Below are 18,257 nucleotides of genomic sequence, written 5' to 3' on the forward strand. Positions count from 1 at the left end.
TTACCCCATACTCTGACCTTCATCCTCTACAGTTTAAAAGTTAAAAAAATGTCTAGCTGATTTTTAATTAATTTAAGAAATTTAGCATTGAACTGAATGATAGTTGGGCATGCTCAGTAAGAACCAACTGTCAGTGTTCTAAAAGCCAGACTCAGAGCTGCTGGGCTTGCCTAATCAGGGGGCTCCACCCACACCAGTCCTTTATTTCACTTGAGACAGTCATGTCTTCCCCCAAAGAATCCTGGGAAGTATAGTTTGTGAAGGGTGCTGAGAAGAGACTCCTATTCCACTGACAGAGCTCCAGGGGCCAGACTGGTTTAACGGTCAGCCACTCTGATTGAAGCTCTGTGAGGGGAACAGGACATCTCCTAGCAACTCTCAGCACCCTTCACTAATTACACTTCCCAGGATTCTTTGAGAGAAGCCATGACTGTCCAAAGTGAAATAAAGGGCTGGTGTTGATGTGGCTGGGGACAGCTTTGGTTTAAATTTGAGTGGGAGGCTACATTTGCCTGCTGTAGAATAAAAAGGTGAGGGAAACACTGAAAAGCAATAATACTGTTCACAATGTTTTCCTTTTGGAAAAGAAAGGGCCTTCCCTTCTCCCCAGTGCCCGCACATCTAATCTCCTCCCCTCTCCTCCATCCCCATCCCCTTCCTACACAAAATAGTCAGAGAGAATCGAGAGTTCAAAGTGTAAAAAGAGAGGAAAAAGAACAGACCCATTTTGGACTTTTTGCTGTCAGAGTTCTCATAATTTGTTGAAATCAGCCATGTTCACAGAGTACCTGTAATCCTATTACTGACCTTGCCCCATAGTCTGAGCTTCATCTTCTACAGTTTAAATATTTAAAAAATGCCTGGCTGATTTTTACTGCCCTACAAATTTGTCAAAATGCAAACACAATTTAGGTTGGTTTTTCACAGTCCAATCCACTTGCTGTGTAGCTCGGAAGAATTTGGTAACATGTGCCTTTGAGCATATGGTGAAGGGTGGCAACACCTGCAGTCAGCCCAAATAACAGAAACAAGACATGTGCTATGCTGATCTTGTTTTAGCAGGAGGAAGGAACTATGCTAGGATGGTTGATATACTTCAGATAGTCACTTTAAATATGTTTGATTTACTTTGCAATTTTAGTGAAGTATATTAAATCACTGTCTTTTACTTCTGTTTCTGTGAATATTGTGGAATAATGGCACTGACTGTTCTGTAGAATAGTTTCCAATGGACATGAGGAGTGTCTCAGTTTGCACAAGATAAAACAGTTGGAAGTGAAATATATTCTAGCAATATTCTAGGTGTGCTCTATGTTTTTAATTGACCATGCCCACCTTTCCTTAAGCAGAGTAGTTTAAGCATAGCAGGCTGAAAACATGCATCTTGGACAAACCAAGTTTGTTTTTTCCAACAGCAAGAGTCATTGCTTAAGTAGCAACATATTGTAATCAGTCTGATTTTACATCAAACTGAAGTTTCAGATTCAATTGTTAATGCACCCAAAATAGAAATAGAACATAACCTTCAGTTTGAAACACAAAAGGCTGTCTTCACCATCAGATGACATTGACCAATAAAAAGGCTTTGAAATTAATAAAAATAAATTTGACACAGATTTCTAGGATGAATAATGACGGAAATAAAATTTGCTAGGTTAGATTCTCTGTAGAAACAGTAGTAACACAGGAAAGAAGCAAAGTAAGAAGAACACCAACAAACATACAAAAATGGATTTCTGCATCTTTGGAGATGGCAGGTGTTGCCACCACTCACCATATGCTCAGAGGCACATGTTACCATACCCTTCCAAGTTGCACAGGAAGTGGAGTGGACTGTGAAAGACGAACTCAAATTGTGTTTGCATTTTTACAAATGTTTATGGCAGTACAATATCTCAGAAAGGAGGTCAGGTCTCCTGCTTCCCTGGTGCATTCACTATAGCTGCCCAATTTCCTTGTTTTTTAAAGTTTGATAGAAATATCTGTTGGCTATAGGTAGGTTCTTAAACCACACTTTTTTGCCTATTAGTGAATAGGAATTATTATTATTGGGTTGCATCCAACATAGTACTAAGTTAAAGTAAATTAGTGGTATTTGTTCTGCTGGCAAAATATTTTTTGCCAGGGAAATGTTGTTGAGAAAGATAATTCATAAGCAGATTCTGGTAACTTTGTTGCACAATAGATTGTGAAACCTTTTTGTACAATACGTTTCCGCATAGTACAGCTGTTGCATTGGATTCCTTTATTCAGCAACATTAAAATTCACCTGTTCCCTAGCACAAGAGCCTGTGTGCTAGGAAACAGAGGATGCTGGATACATTTCTTCTTCTTCTTAAGAACATAAGAAGAGCCTGCTGGATCAGGACAGTGGCCCATCTAGTACAGCATCCTGTACTCACAGTGGCCAACCAGGTGCCTGAGGGAAGCCCGCAAGCAGGACCCGAGTGCAAGAACACTCTCCCCTCCTGAGGCTTCCGGCAACTGGTTTTCAGAACCATGCTGACTCTGACTAGGGTGGCACAGCACAGCCATCACGGCTAGTATCCATTGATAGTCCTGTCCTTCATGAATTTGTCTAATCTTCTTTTAAAGCCATCCAAGCTGGTGGCCATTACTGCATCTTGTGGGAACAAATTCCATAGTTTGACTATGCGCTGAGTAAAGAAGTACTTCCTTTTGTCTGTTCTGAATCTTCCAACATTCAGCTTCTTTGAATGTCCACGAGTTCTAGTATTATGAGAGAGGGAGAAGAACTTTTCTCTATCCACTTTCTCAACGCCATGCATAATTTTATACACTTCTATCATGTCTCCTCTGACCCGCCTTTTCTCTAAACTAAAAAGCCCCAAATGCTGCAACCTTTCCTTGTAAGGGAGTCGCTCTATCCCCTTGATCATTCTGGTTGCCCTCTTCTGAACCTTTTCCAACTCTAGAATATCCTTTTTGAGATGAGGCGACCAGAACTGTACACAGTATTCCAAATGCGGCCGCACCATAGATTTATACAACGGCATTATGATATCGGCTGTTTTATTTTCAATACCTTTCCTAATTATCCCTAGCATGGAATTTGCCTTTTTCACAGCTGCCGCACACTGGGTCGACATTTTCATCGTGCTGTCCACTACAACCCCGAGGTCTCTCTCCTGGTTGGTCACCGCCAGTTCAGACCCCATGAGCGTATATGTGAAATTCAGATTTTTTGCTCCAATATGCATAATTTTACACTTGTTTATATTGAATTGCATTTGCCATTTTTAGGCCCATTCTTCTTCTTCTTCCTCTTACTATTATTGGCAGCGGCAGCGGCAGCAGCAGCAGCATTTATTCATTGCTTGTTACATAAATGTCTCATAGCGGCTTACAATTGTAACTGCACAAAGTTGCCAATTATTTTTTCTTTATTGGTTACATTTTTATCTCTCCATTCCTCCAGGTGGCATATAGAGTATTCCAACCCCTCTCCATTTTGTCCCCCCAAACAGGTAGGCTAGGGTGAGAGGAAGTGACTGGCTCAGGGCTATCCAGGGAGCTCAATAAATGAATGAGCAATTGAACTTTAATCTAGCTGCAGTCCAACACTTTATCCCAATCTTATGACCCCCATATGTTGTTGGACTTCAGCTCCCAACAACCCTGACTGTTGGCCATGCTGGTTGGGGTTGATGGAACCTGGAGTCCAACGATATCTGGAGGGGCATAAGTTTCCCATCCCTGGTACAGAGGGTTGAAGCAGCAAGAAAGAATGGAAGAACCTAAACACAAACTGTGCATGTGCATTGCTGAGCACAACATTCTGAAATAAAATAGGGGAATTCCTAATGTTTGGTTTCCTCTCTGAAAATAAGACCTGATTCAGAACTCCAAAATATGTGGAGAATTTCCAAGGAGGAAAAGTTTGCAAGCACCCCATATGAAAATTGCCTACATTCCAAAGAGTCCAGAATTTAATGATGACATAAACTGACCCTTAAGCAGATGTTGTTTGTTTAATCTGTAAAGCAGCAAGGTACTGGGGTGCATGTGGCTTGCTGCACACAGATTCCTGCTGGGGTAGTGCTCTACACTATATATTCGTATGCCCCTGCAATTTCTCTCTGATACCTGGCATGATTCCTCCGGAAGCCAATCAATCAAAGGTTAACTCAGGCCACAAACAACATTTCCACCGTTCAACACATTTACAGGGAGGCATCTCCTCTACTGTCATTGTTGTGTTGAAAATAAAACAATTTTAAGTGCTTTGAGTATTGCTTGATTGCTCACAGTCCAAAGCCCTGAAGGGTCCTCTTACTGAAATTGGTTGAAGAGGAAGATTACCTCTAGGGTAAGTGGGAAAATAGGCCTGCATTTCATTCCACAAATCGGTCTTAATTGCACCAGACTCTTCTCTGAGATGTCATCATGGTACACATAGGTGGGTCACACTTTGCTCTATATACGCCGAAAGAATGATGGGGGCTGAAAATTCAATATTTGACTGTGAAGTGCTGTCCTGTTTCAGGAAGGGCTGCAGCTCAGTGGTAGCACATCGGCTTTGCACACAGAAAATCCCAGGTTCAGTCCCCAACATCTCCAGGTAGGACTGGGACAGACTCTTGTCTGAAGCCCTGGAGAGCTCCTGCCAGCTTATATAGACCAGCCTTTCCCAACCGGTGCGCCTCCAGATGTTGTTGGACCACAACTCCCATCAGCCTCAGCCATTGGCACACTGGAGGCACACTGGTTGGGAAAGGCTGATATAGACAATACCAAACTAGATGGCTGAAGTATCTGACTTGGTATAAGGCAGCTTCCTCTGAAGCCCACATGGCAAAGCATGAAAAGAATCCAGGGCAGACTGCACACAGTAAGGACTGTGGGCAGCTCTCTGTGGGTCTAGCAAGTCAACCTGGATGAAAGGCAAACCAACAAGCCAGGAGTTGGGTGTGTTTCACCAGCAATAATTTAGAGCCAACCACAAGCTTAAGTAGCCCTATAACAGGGTAAGTATTTCAAGCTCCTCCTCCTCAAAGGAAAACTACTTGGGTTTAAAGGGACCATGCTGTAGTCTGAAGGTGTCTGCTCTGGCAGAGCTAGAAAACTTTGCACTGCCCTAGGAAATGGAATGATGACTGAGGGGGAGTCTTCAGGCAGTTCTGGGAGCAAATCCTCTAACTCAGACTCAAGTACAGAGGGTGGAGGCATCATGGAAGGGTAGAATATACATTCAATTAATTCACTAATAGGCAAAAAACCTTGCAGTTTAAGAACGTACCTATAGCCAACAGATATTTCTATCAAACTTTTAAAAGTAGGGAAATTGAGCAGCTATAGTGAATGCACCAGGGGAGCAGGACACCTGACCTCCTCTCTGAGATATTGTCCTGCCCTACAAATTTATCAACATGCAAACACAATTTGGGTTGGTCTTTCACAGTCCAATCCACTTCCTGTGTAGCTTGGAAGAATTTGGTAATGTGTACCTCCCCACGTCCATGCTCTGGTAACCTCCAAGTTAGATTACTGCAATACAGTCTATGTGGGGCTGCCTTTGAAGATGGTTCGGAAACTGAAGCTTGTGCAAAATGCAGCAGCCAGATTGATAACAGGGACCAGGCGGTTCGAACATATAAAACTGATTCTGGCCTGCTTGCATTGGCTGCCTGTATGTTTCCAAGCTCGATTCAAGATACTGGCTTTAACCTAAAAAGCCTTACATGGCTTAGGACCACAATACCTGATGGAATGCCTCTCCAGACATGAACCCACCGGTACACTACGCTCAACATCCAAGGCCCTCCTCCGAGTGCCTACTCGGAGGGAAGCTGGGAGGCTGGCAACAAGGGCGAGGGCCTTCTCAGTGGTGGCCCCCAAATTATGGAATGATCTCACTGACGAGGTGCGCCTGGTGCCAACACTGTTATCTTTTCGGCACCAGGTCAAGACTTTCCTCTTCTCCCAGGCATTTTAGCATGTGTTTTTAAATTGCTTTTTAAAAATGTGTTTTTAAATTTGTATATTTGTTTTTAATGTTTTTAATTGTTGTAAACTGCCCAGAGAGTGCAATTATTATTATTATTATTATTATTATTATTATTATTAGGTTGGAAATAGCTATCAAGTTTCACCACACAGAAAGGCCTTTTTTCCCCACAAGCCAACAAAATGCATACCGTGTCAGGGTTAGATCACCTTCCACAGGATTCCAAATAACTGATGCAACCAATGAAAAGAGCCTGCCTCTTGCACTTCCCCTAGTCCATTGGCAGAGAAGCCTGAAGTAGGATTTTGGATGTTGCTAAGACATTGCATCAAAAGATTATGCAGCAAAAAGAGAGTCACCCTCCAAGGAATGTTGCTCCTTTAAAGGGGGAGAAAGCAAAACAAAGGGAAATCAAACCGAACAGCAAACCTGAAAAGGACAAGCAAGAAGCTGGGATAAGTAACATTTAACAAATGCAAAGGTCCAAGCTGTGCAAACAAGAACCCACAAAGCATGTCATGACTAGAAAGATTTAATGTTTCTGGGCCTAATTGTGTGTGCTGGTTTTTACCTTTAAAGCCTTGAAGAGTTTGGGACTAGGCCACATCCACACCATACATTTCAAGTGCAAAACTTCTGCTAAAGAATCCTGGGAAATGTAGCTTGTTCAGGGGGCTGGGACCCCAGCTCTGTGAGGGGCAAACTGCAGTTCCCTGGATTCTTTGGGGGAAGCCATGTGCTTTAAACATATGGTGCTATTTGAAGGACCACGTACACAGGTACTCAGATCACCACTGGAGGCTCTGCTCCAGAGATGGAGAACTTTTTCAGTCTGAGGGCCACATTCCATGGTGGGGAATCTTCCAGGAATCTCATGGCAGTGGCGGGCAGGGCTAGGGGCAAAAGTGGGTGGAGCAATGGATGTGACATGTACCTTTAGACAGTAGACTACATTATAACCACACACGCACACACACCTCTATCCTGGAAGTAAGAGTAGGGTTGCCATATTGCCCGGATAGCTGGGTTTTACCCGGATTCTATGCATGCCACCCGGCGCCCGGCTAGCCCCTTACGTGGCCCGGATTCTCAGCTTTAATTAAAAAAAAAATTAAGTTTCCAGGTGGTCTGGTTCTCGAGATATACATAAAAACGTCAGCCACCCCCCTCGACTGTTAAACCTTTCTTTAAACAGTACTGTACTATAGCACTTTGTAGCTTTAACCCCGCCCGTTCAGCATTGCAGCCAATCAGGGATTGTGTTTCAGTTTCATTGACCTCAGGCAGTTTCTAGAAAACAAAATAGTGGTTTCAACCCACCCCCCCCGTTTATCTGAAAATCTCATAAATTGGGTAAGTATATACATTTCAGTTTTTTTTCCTCTTGTGTGCAGGAGTCAGAGCTTGGGCAGTGTTTTGAAAACCTTCCCAATACTTGCTTTTTGTAAAAGCAATGCTAATCCCATATGCCCAAAGTAAATCCCATTTAATTCAATAGGACTTACTTTGAGTAGACATGTTATGAATGTGCTGAAAATCAATGGGACTTTGGAGTGAATGTAAAAAAGAATTATGTTTGTGTTCTAACTCTTTCTGTCTCCAGTCCAATTTTAAAGCAAGTAGGCAGGGCTTACTTAGGTATTACAGTTTTTATTCTGTAGGAAACTAATACTGATTTTTTAAAAACTAATACTGATTTTTCTGCAATGACCAACTGGTTTGACAATAAACTATTATATGGGCTGTATGTATTTATACATCTGCTGTGTGTGCGTGTGCGTGTATGGAGTCTTTCCAACACCCCTGTGAGGTAGGGTTGGAAACCAATGCAGCTCACAACAAGAAATAAAGCCATTTAAAATCCAATGACCATAAAACAAGTATAAACAGTTGCAAAACAGCGTAAAGTGGCATGATTCGGAATTTTGGGTTGTGTGAATGAAGTTGCTTATCACTTGAGGTTGCAGTTCTGTCCCTGTTTGAGTAAGCCCCACTGAATACGCTGGGACTTGCTTCTGAATAAATAAACTTAGGATTGCACTATAAATATCTTTACAGTTTGTGTAAATAATAAATATATTTGATAGTCATGCTTATATACATATTTCTTCATTTATCATATTTTTGGTTTTTGGTTAGGAATCCTGACTGGTTGTGAGATGCTTAGTTTTTTGCCTTACTCATAGGAATCTTGTTGTGGTTGGTATGGTATTACATTTAGGAAAGTGTTACTGCCTTCTGTGTTTTTTTTTCCTGTTTGCATTTCACTTATCTTTAACCTCACTCCGTTACAGCCATAGAAGCAACAGCAGCATATGCAAGATAATTAACTCCCATTAGTGATAAGAACAAGAATTTATAATTATTATTTCAATTAAAACAAGAGGCTTATCAATACTTTGAAGAGGACCAGATATTTATTTTCTTTCTGAGCCCAGGACTGGGTCTTTCATGATGCCCAGGGAGCAGGAGAGTAGTCGATAAGACAGACATCCTGGCATTGGTAATCTAATTAGCAAGGTATGTGTGGGGTTGTTGCACATTTCTTTTTTTTTTTCAATAATTTTTATTCAGATTTTCATAAAACATACAAGACGAAATCATAAAACATTCAAAGACAAAAAACAAAATCAAAAATAGTTAAACAAAAAAAAAGAAAGAAAAAAAAACAAAAATAAAAAATAAAGAGTAAAATATTGACTTCCCATTTGTCAAAGATCAAATCAGTTATAAGTCTATAATATATAACAATCCTGTCTCTTAAGTCATATTATAAAATCACTTTCCTCCAGTAGTTATCTTACTTAATCATCAAATCTCATAAACATTACTTTATTCTTTCCACAAAAAGTCAAAGAGAGGTTTCAATTCTTTAAGAAATATATCTATCAATTTTTTTTTCCAGATAAGCATATCGATTAATCCATCTCATTACTAATTATGATAATCTTATTGTCATAACCATAGTCAAAATAAACATTTCAATTAATCCATCACATCAGAATCTGTTAGGTTCAGTAATTTCAGTAGCCATTGTTCTATTATCCCTATTAGTTCCATTTTCCATCTTCCATCTTCAGTAGTCTTGTTAAGTCCAGTAATTTCAATATCCAATCTTCCATTATCAGTATTCCATAATAATCTTGCTGTCAAAGCCATAGTCATATAGTAAGAGTCTGATGGGAATTACCTCTATCCCAAATATTTTCTTGCCATCCATTCTGAATAGGTTGCTGAAATACTGCTGTAAAATCATATCTCTGTTCTTTTTTTCAAAATACACTGGGTCATCTCTTAAAAGTTTTTCCATTGTCACATGGCTGCAGTTAATTCCATAGATTTTCTCTATATTGGGCTCCATCACATCATTCCAGTCCAGAAGATTATCCATGCCATTGATAACTTTATCTCTAGAATCTTCATTAATTTCTTCAGAGATAACATTGAGTTCCAAACAATAGATTTTATTTCTAAAGTCCATAGACTCCAAATCTTGTTCCTGTTCCACGTTTGTTCCAATCTCCGGGATCTCCTCTCTCACAGGGACCCCTGTTCCAGTCTCCAGGGTCTCCTCTCTCACAAGGACCCCTATGTCTTTAATCTCCTGTGTCTCCAAACAATAGATTTTGTTTCTAAAGTCCATAGACTCCAAATCTTTTTCCTGTTCCACGTTTGTTCCAATCTCCGGGGTCTCCTCTCTCACAGGGACCCCTTCCAGGGTCACCTCTCTCACAGGGACCCCTATATCTTTAATCTCCTGCTTCATTTTACTCAATTCAATTTTCAGCTCCTTACAACCCTGTCGCAGGTTTTGTTTCGTTATCTCAATCTCATCCATTATTTTCTGAAACATAGTTATTTCCAGATTCTCAGCCACTTTCTTAATTGCCATTTTAAAAGAAAAATATAGGAAAACCACTTCTTATTTCAGCAACAATTGGGTTAATACTCCAAACTTGGTGACATCACAGTATAAACAGAGCAGACAGCCTTATCTCTCCATGCTTAAGTAAACAAAATGCAGTTCCCAGGATCGAAACAATTAATGGCGGTCGTCAGAAAACAGATTCGTCAAAATAAAATAGACCAAAAAGAGAGTAGTCTCAGACAATATAATATTCTTCAAAATAAAAATCTGGAATAGAAATCCCTCTTCTGTGTATATCTTTAGAATGCAAATCCAGGACAGCTTTTTGCAACAAAAACAGAGATAAGCTATTAATTAGTGAGTAGCAGAGAGAAGTTATGGCTCCCCAGTGAGATGTCAAAAACCGATCAATCTGGCAAATCTCTTTTAAACAGCAACAATTTAAGTCAAGTAAAAGAAAAATATAGAAAGAAGGGTGCTTGCCTGTTAGTGCGTTCTCTCTTAGAAGATAAGATGAACGTTCGCTTTATCAGATAGAGCTTGTTGTTGAAAATCCGTCCCACCTTCGTCGGCTGGACCTCGTCCCATAAATTAATGAGATCTGGTCGTCCCAACAAAAATAGGCTTTGAGGTTAATCTCTTCGTTTCTCCCTACCCGGGAGAAGTTTAATCAGTCAAAAAAAAAAAAAAAAAACCTGACTGATATATCTGAATAAGCTTCTTTTGAGGCAGGAGCCCGTCTCAAAAGCAGGCACAGGCTAAGTCACCCTTCCCGGAAGTCCGGGTTGTTGCACATTTCCAGGCCCAGTTTCATTTTGAGTATGGAGGTGGAACCTGTGTAGATGTGGTTGATCAAAGGGAGAAGAAATCTTGAGTTAAGCAAAGCTCTGCTTTTATAAAACCTAAGAAACATACAGATACTTTGAATGTCTGAGTGCCTGCACCAGTGGAATACTGGAGGAACTTGTAAAACTTGCTGCAACAGTATTTAGAACTGAGCATGTGGTGTGAAAGACTCCTTTTCCTAACATTTTGGCTTGTTTTTCTCCACCCACCACATCTCTGAAATATATTGTATATGTTATGGTTAACCGTGCTGCTGCCCTGACTTACTTTATGTTTGTTGCTATTTTGTGTTTTTATTATGTTTTTATATTGATTGTGTATTTTTATTGTTTTTACTATATTTGTAAGCTGTGCTGAGCTCTGTTTTTAACAGCAAAAGGGCAGGATATAAATTCTCTTAATCAATCAATAAATATTCCATAGTGTTGGAAACCAGAGTCTAGGCATTTAAGGCTGAAAATGTTGCTTAAAAAAAAGATTTCTCACATCTTTCCCCAGTTTTTGGTGGCAATTCCTAGGCACAAAAACAAAACAACTGGACAATCCAAATATTAATATGCAAATATTTGCATAATATGCAAATTAACCTGCCCGGATTTGTGGAACTGGAATATGGCAACCCTAAGTAAGAGGCCTTATCACAGTTCAGGGGCCCATTCCATCTCAGCAGATGCACAAGTAGGGTGCAGAACACAGCCGGTGAGGGGAGTGGTCTGATGTAGGGTGTGGCCTAGAGAGACTTCTGAAGGCTGGATATTCAGCCCCCCAACCTGAGAATCCCCACCCCTGCTCTCCCTGCATGCATGCCTATCAGGTTGATTTGGCTGAGGAGCATGAGGGACAGGGACTTTTTTGTGATGGTCCCTAGACTGGGGAAATCCTCACAAAGATACATATGGCTCTAATGTTACCAGTGCTTAAGCAGCCCTTAAGAACATGTCTCTGTCAGTCCACCTTCTCTTAAAAACTGCTCCCTCAGAATTGCCTTAGTATAAATTCTCTTGGCTGGGTGATCATTTGTATTGCTGTTGTAGATTGTTTCAACTAGCCTATATTTCTAGAGGATTATTAAATGAATAAATGATTATTCTTATCCATTCTCTACCAGGAGGTCCCAGGGCAGGCTACAGCAAGTTAAAATACAATATTACAATCAGTTAAAACAAAATGTTAATGCCATTGCCTTTGTTGTGTTCATATTTTACTTACATACTCTTACAATGTTGCGACCTGTTCTGGGTGGGCTATGCCCGGAAAGGTGTCATGCAAATGATTTTGTAAATACAAATAAAGAATAATATTCTCCAAAACAAATTGCTACATTGAGAACAAGCAGCCATTGGTAGCTACTGTTAGACAAATACATATACATATAACTTTCTTCATAACAAATATTCATGTATAACTGATGTTTGTGCACATTTCAGAGGTTATAGTTTTCCTCAGTGGTCTATATTAATTTGACTATTCTGAATTTACACAGTACATATGTCTAGTTTAATATCAATATGTCAGAATGTTTCCTTATCATGACTGCTCATTGCTCCATCCATTATTGTCACCATTACAACAACCATAACACACATAAAAGTTACTATACTATATACTATACTACTATACTGGCGCCTATGGCTTATTTATCGAACCTTACTCATCCAAAAAGGCGTAGAGCTTTTACCTTAGCAAGATTTAATGTCCTTCCATCGGTTTTGCTTGTAGGCAAATTTAATAAAGTCCCATATCAGGACAGAAAATGCCCATGTGATAATGAGGAGGTTGAAAAAGTTATACATGTCTTATTATATTGTCCATTTTACTCTGATTTTAGACATCAGATAATTATCCCCATTATAGATCCAATACCAGGTAGAATGGATATATTTTATGAAGAGTTTTTATTGGATGATCATTCCCCTGACGTAACTGAAAAGGTTGCAAAATTCTGCGAATTAGCCATTCGACGCAGGAAACAATGTGTAGACAAAAGGGGTACTTAGTCAATAATTTTAACCTAAATGACTCTTTTAAAGTAAGGAAAAAAGAATGGTGCTAGTTAAAAGTTTTATGAAAGTGTTTGATGTCAGAATTTGTTATATGTATGTTGTAATATTGTGTCTTTTTGGTCAACGACCGTAATAAATTTATCTATCTATCTATACTACTATACTATATAAATCACTCTGTAGAGCATCTATGAACTTCTTAAATTTATAATTGATACGCGCTTTTTTCCAGAAAATGTCAAAGAGTAAACTATAAAAAGAGTGAGTCGTGAATTACATCGCATCTTTCCAATTCATCAAATTAACCTCACAAAAAATTTTCCCTGAACTTTTGAGCACCCACAGCAACTCTAGATATTTCCATATAGATCCCATCTTTCTATGATAAAATCAGATTTGAGGAAGCTTGTAAAGAAAAACTATCAATCAAAGTTTTGCCTTTTTTTAAAAAAAAAAAACCTTAACAATATAAAACAGAGGTTAAAAAAAAGATCACATCATTATAAAAAATTATCAGTAGAAGAAAGCTTGCAGTCGAATTTTATAAATATCCACCCTGAACTAAGTCTCATTGATTGGAAAGGAACTTACTTCCAGGTGAGTGTGTACAGCAGGGATGAGAAACCTTTCATAGAATCATAGAATAGTAGAGCTGGAAGGGGCCTATATCCACTGCTCATCGTCCAATCCACTGCTCAATGCAGGAATCCAAATCAAAGCATTCCTGACAGATGGCTGTCCAGCTGCCTCTTGAATGCCTCTAGTGTTGGAGAGCCCACTACCTCTCTAGGTAATTGGTTCCATTGTCATTTTTCCTGATGTCCAGTTGAAATCTGGCTTTCTGCAACTTAAGCCCATTATTCTGTGTCCTGCACTCTGGGATGATTGAGAAGAGATCCCGGCCCTCCTCTGTGTGGCAACCTTTCAAGTACTTGAAGAGTGCTATCATATCTCCCCTCAGTCTTCTCTTCTTCAGGCTAAACATGCCCAGTTCTTTCAGTCTCTCCTCATAGGGCTTGGTTTCCAGTCCCCTGATCATCTTTGTTGCCCTCCTCTGAACCTGTTCCAGTTTGTCTGCATTCTTCTTGAAGTGTGGTGTCCAGAACTGGACACAGTACTCAAGATGAGGTCTAACCAGTGCTGAATAGAGAGGAACTAATACTTCACGTGATTTGGAAACTATACCGTTAAAGCAGCCTAAAATACCATTTGCCTTTTTTGCAGCCACATCACACCGTTGGCTCATATTCAGCTTGTGATCAATGACAACTCCAAGATCCTTCGCACATGTCGTATTGCTGAGCCAAGTATCCCCCATCTTATAACTGAGCATTTGGTTTCTTTTTCCTAAGTGTAGAACTTTACGTTTATCCCAGTTGAATTTCATTCTGTTGTTTTCAGCCCAATGCTCCAGCCTATCAAGGTCCCTTTGAATTTTGTTTGTCTTCCACAGTATTAGCTGTCCCCCCCCCCAATTTTGTATCATCTGCAAATTTGATAAGCATGCTCTGTGCTCCTCATCCAAGTAATTAATAAAAATGTTGAAGAGCACTGGGCCCAGGACTGAGCCCTGTGGTACCCCACTCATTATTTCCACCCAGTTTGAGAAGGAACCATTGATAATCACTCTTTGAGTACGATTCTGGAGCCAACTATGGATCCACCTCACAGTTGTTCTATCCAGCCCACATTTAGCTTACTTGCTATTATGGGGTACTTTGTCAAAAACTTTGCTGAAGTTGAGATATATTATGTCCACAGATTCCCGCAGTCTACAAGGGAGGTTACCAGATCAAAAAACGAGATAAGATTAGTTTGTCAGCATTTGTTCTTCAGAAATCCATGTTGGCTCCTAGTAATCACTGCATTGCTTTCAAGGTGCTTACAGATTGACTGCTTTATAATCTGCTCCAGAGTTTTTCCAGGGATTGATGTTAGGCTGACTGGTCTGTAGTTTCCCGGTTCCTCCTTTTTGCCTTTTTGAAGATATGGACAACATTAGCTCTCCTCCAGTCATCCGGCACTTCACCGGTCCTCCATGATTTCACAAAGATAATAGAGAGCAGTTCTGAGAGTTCTTCAGCCAGTTCCTTCGATACTCTAGGATTCAGTTTATCGGGCCCTGGAGATTTGAACTCATTCAAAGTGATTAGGTATTCCTTGACCATTTGTCTATCAATCTCAAGGTCCAATCCTGACCCTTCTACTTCATTTTCCCCAGGAGGGTCATAGACCCTTTTTTGGGAGAAGACTGAGCCAAAGTAGGAATTGAGCACTTCTGCCTTTTCTTTGTCATTTTGCCATCCTCATTGAGTAGCTGTGCCACCATTTCTTTTCTCTGTCTTTTACTATGGACATACCTGAAGAAAGCTTTCTTGTTGCTTTTAGCATCCCTCGCTAGCCTCAGCTCATTCTCAGCTTTAGCCTTCCTGACACCATCCCGGCAATTCCGTGATACCTGCCTGTACTCTTCCTTTGTGGCCTGGCCTTTCCACTTCCTATATGTGTCCTTTTTTGTTTTCAGGTCATCTCTAAGCTTTTAGTGAAGCCACATTGGCTTCTTCTGCTGTTTCCCCCCTTTTTTCCTTGTTGGAATTGCTTGCCATTGCGCTTTTAGAATTTCCTTTTGTAGAAACTCCCACCCGTCTTGGACTCCTTTTCTCATTAGGGTGGCTTGCCATGGAACCATACTTACAATTGTTCTGTGTTTATTAAAATCAGCTTTCCTGAAGTCCAGGGTGAGCGTATGGCTACTCTCAGCTTTTGCTTCTGTTAAAATCAATGTTAAGAACCTTTTTTTAAACTCTAGTGTCCCATTTCCTTTTGGCCAACATTCCATCTGTCACATGGCAGTGATGGTGGGTATGGTCAACGGCAAAAATGGGTGAAGCAATACATTTAATTTTTACCTTTGTACCATAGGCTAGAGACACCCTTTTTGTCCTCCATCTAGACAAGCAAAGGGCATTATCAGAGTTCAAGGACTCATTCCAGAGAGGTGAAAACACTCAAGGAGGGTGTGAAACACTGCCAGAGAGGGCGGTGACCTGGGGATTGGGAGTGAGGTAGCCTTGTAGCCAGAGGGGGCAAATGGGAGCATTGCCTTCCCAGATTGTGTGTGTGTGTGTGGAATTGTCTTCTTTTTAATTTTGTGACATGTCAGACAATGGCAACCTCCATTTAAAGAATGATAGCTTGTTTTAAGAACAGGAGCAATTTAAGAATAAGACCCTCTGAAAAATTGAGTGAGTAATGAAGGGTGAATGCAGAACAAAAGCCTCATCTGGAAGATGCCAAGTCTGCTCACTCAAGACTTTCCTTGACTGAAGGTGGATTTTTCATTATCACAATCACCCTATAATTACTTATGTGATCCTTTAAAAAATAAAACACCAACCAGTATAGTAACATGACCATTGAAGAGTTGAAATATTAGAACTTTGTATTATGGGCTAGAGTTAGGCTGCACCCACTGGACTTTCCTTTGCTCTGCTTTTCAGGTTCAGTTGTGTTCTCTACCCAGCTAGCAATAAAGAAGGTTTGCTTGCAGCAAGAAGAAGTAATAATTTGTTTTTTCTGCAGTTATAATGATGAGTAGAGCAGGACTGAGCACTTATTGCTAAAGGGTGAAATAAAGAGATAATTTAAAATCTACCCTAAGTTACCTTTTACTCTTTTCAAGAACTCACTATACTCGCTATCATAACAACATTTTTTTTGTTCTTTTCTTGAGTATGCGATAGCAAAGAATCAAAACAGCCCAAGAGGAATGGAAATATTGCTGTGTACTATATTAGTTGGCTGGCCATCTAGGCTGTAATTCAGGCTTAATTTCTGATATTCCCAATATGTGCAGCTCAGCATGAGGCCTTTCCAGAATTTCTGGACAGAAAAATTAACCCAGCAACCAGTAAAAAAAGAAAGAAATCCAATTGCTTTCCACAATTAGTTTCCAATTGTTTAGTTAGTCCATTAGATAACAGCCATTTGAAAAGTTTCCCTTTGACTATCCAGCAGGAAAGAAAATCCAAAAGGTCAGGAGCAAGACAAGAAAGAGGGAGTCTCAAGGAGGAGTTAACAAGCATTTTAGTATTTATTTTCTCTCTGCCCTTCCCTAAACTTGCAGTAGTATGGACAAGTTTGTTTTTTGGGTGGAATCTAAAACTGAGATGCCTAATATAGCATTAAAACCAAGTTCAGGAGCTTACTGTCATTACCAAAATAGTTCATGAAGAATCAGAACACAGGGACAGACCACAGGTGAAAGGTGACTGTAACAATAGACAAAGTCAGGTTTTTGAGTTAAAAGGCTTGTTCAAAGAGGAAGGTCTTCAGTAGATGCCGAAAAGATAACAGAGATGGCACCTGACCAATATTTAAGGGGAGGGAATTCCAAAGGGTGGGTGCCACTACACTAAAGGTCCGTTTCCTATGTTGTGTGGAATGGACCTCCTTATAAGATGGTATCTTACTGAGACAGGTGGCACCCTTAGGCACCTTTGAGGGTGATGGGCATTTTTGGAGGCCAGCCGTTCAAGGCTGTGGGATCTGTAGTCTGGATATAAAGCATCTTTCAGGCTATCCTGCCTCACCAGACCAGTACTGTGGGGGTCTGGGAGGGAGTGATTCAGGAATGCCTCCCTACGCACCTTAATGGTGCAGCTCAAGAAAAGGAGCAATGGCCTATCACATCCCTTGCCCTGAGCAGAACTTGTTTCATCCAAGACAGTTAACCTTGGTTTAGCTTCCCACAGTTATTTCCTCTCTGCAAAGAACCACCTAACAATAAATGTGACACTAGTTTAACAATTACTTGTGCATTACTTCTTTTCTTGTTCCAGTTGGCAAACAATAAAGAGTAACACCATAAATTATTACATTAACCTCTTGAGACAGGGAGTTCCACATCTAGGGATCCAAAAAGCCCTCTTACATGGTTCCCCCAACCTTGCGTCTAACAGCTGATCCTAATACTTCTAGCAAAGTCAGTAAAGTAACAAATATGTTAAATGTATTATGGGGTTTTTTACACCATTTACACCTTCCAAACAAATAAATAAAACACCCCATCAGCATTCATAATTAGAGATGTGGAGAACATATTGATGTAGTGATGGCCACCAACTTTTAAAGAGGACTAGATAAATTGATGGAGAATAAGGCTACTGGTCACGATGACTGTATATTACCTCCAGCACGGGAGGTTGTATGCCTTTGATTACCAGTTGTTGGAATCACAAGTGTGGAGAGCGCTGTTGTGCTCAGGTCCTGCTTACAGCTTTCCCATAATAGGCATCTGATTGACCACTATGAGAACAGAAAGCTGGACTAGATGGGCCACTGGCCTGATCTATCAGGGCTTTTCTTATGGTCTGTACAGACTGGATTAAGACTAAATTCTACTGAGAGCATCCCCACTGGAATTAATGGACCTAAGATAGTCCTTTAGGGTTGTAGCCAATGTTAGTCCTACTCAGAGTAGACCCACTGAAATTAATAAATATGAGTAAATCAGGTCCATTAATTTCCATGGTGATACTCTGAGCAGAACCTATATGGATACAACCCATAA

At 40.3% G+C, this 18,257-nt stretch overlaps 1 protein-coding gene across 10 annotated transcripts in view; it reads right to left on the reverse strand.

The window, feature by feature from the left end:
- The window catches only part of LINGO1 (leucine rich repeat and Ig domain containing 1), a 1,021,808-nt gene that overhangs the window by 779,439 nt on the left and 224,112 nt on the right, over window positions 1-18,257 (reverse strand). Inside the window, exon 3 of one of the 10 annotated variants that reach the window (XR_009758982.1) lies at window positions 6,159-6,346. The exons of 8 other annotated variants lie outside the window; for them this stretch is intronic. The gene's annotated coding sequence lies outside the window, so the exon portion shown is untranslated. Of the gene's footprint in view, window positions 1-6,158; window positions 6,398-18,257 lie in introns of all 10 variants that reach the window. One more of the 10 variants, XR_009758983.1, reaches the window with a different exon arrangement.

Source organism: Rhineura floridana, chromosome 14, assembly GCF_030035675.1.
Source record: "Rhineura floridana isolate rRhiFlo1 chromosome 14, rRhiFlo1.hap2, whole genome shotgun sequence".
Taxonomy (NCBI): domain Eukaryota; kingdom Metazoa; phylum Chordata; class Lepidosauria; order Squamata; family Rhineuridae; genus Rhineura; species Rhineura floridana.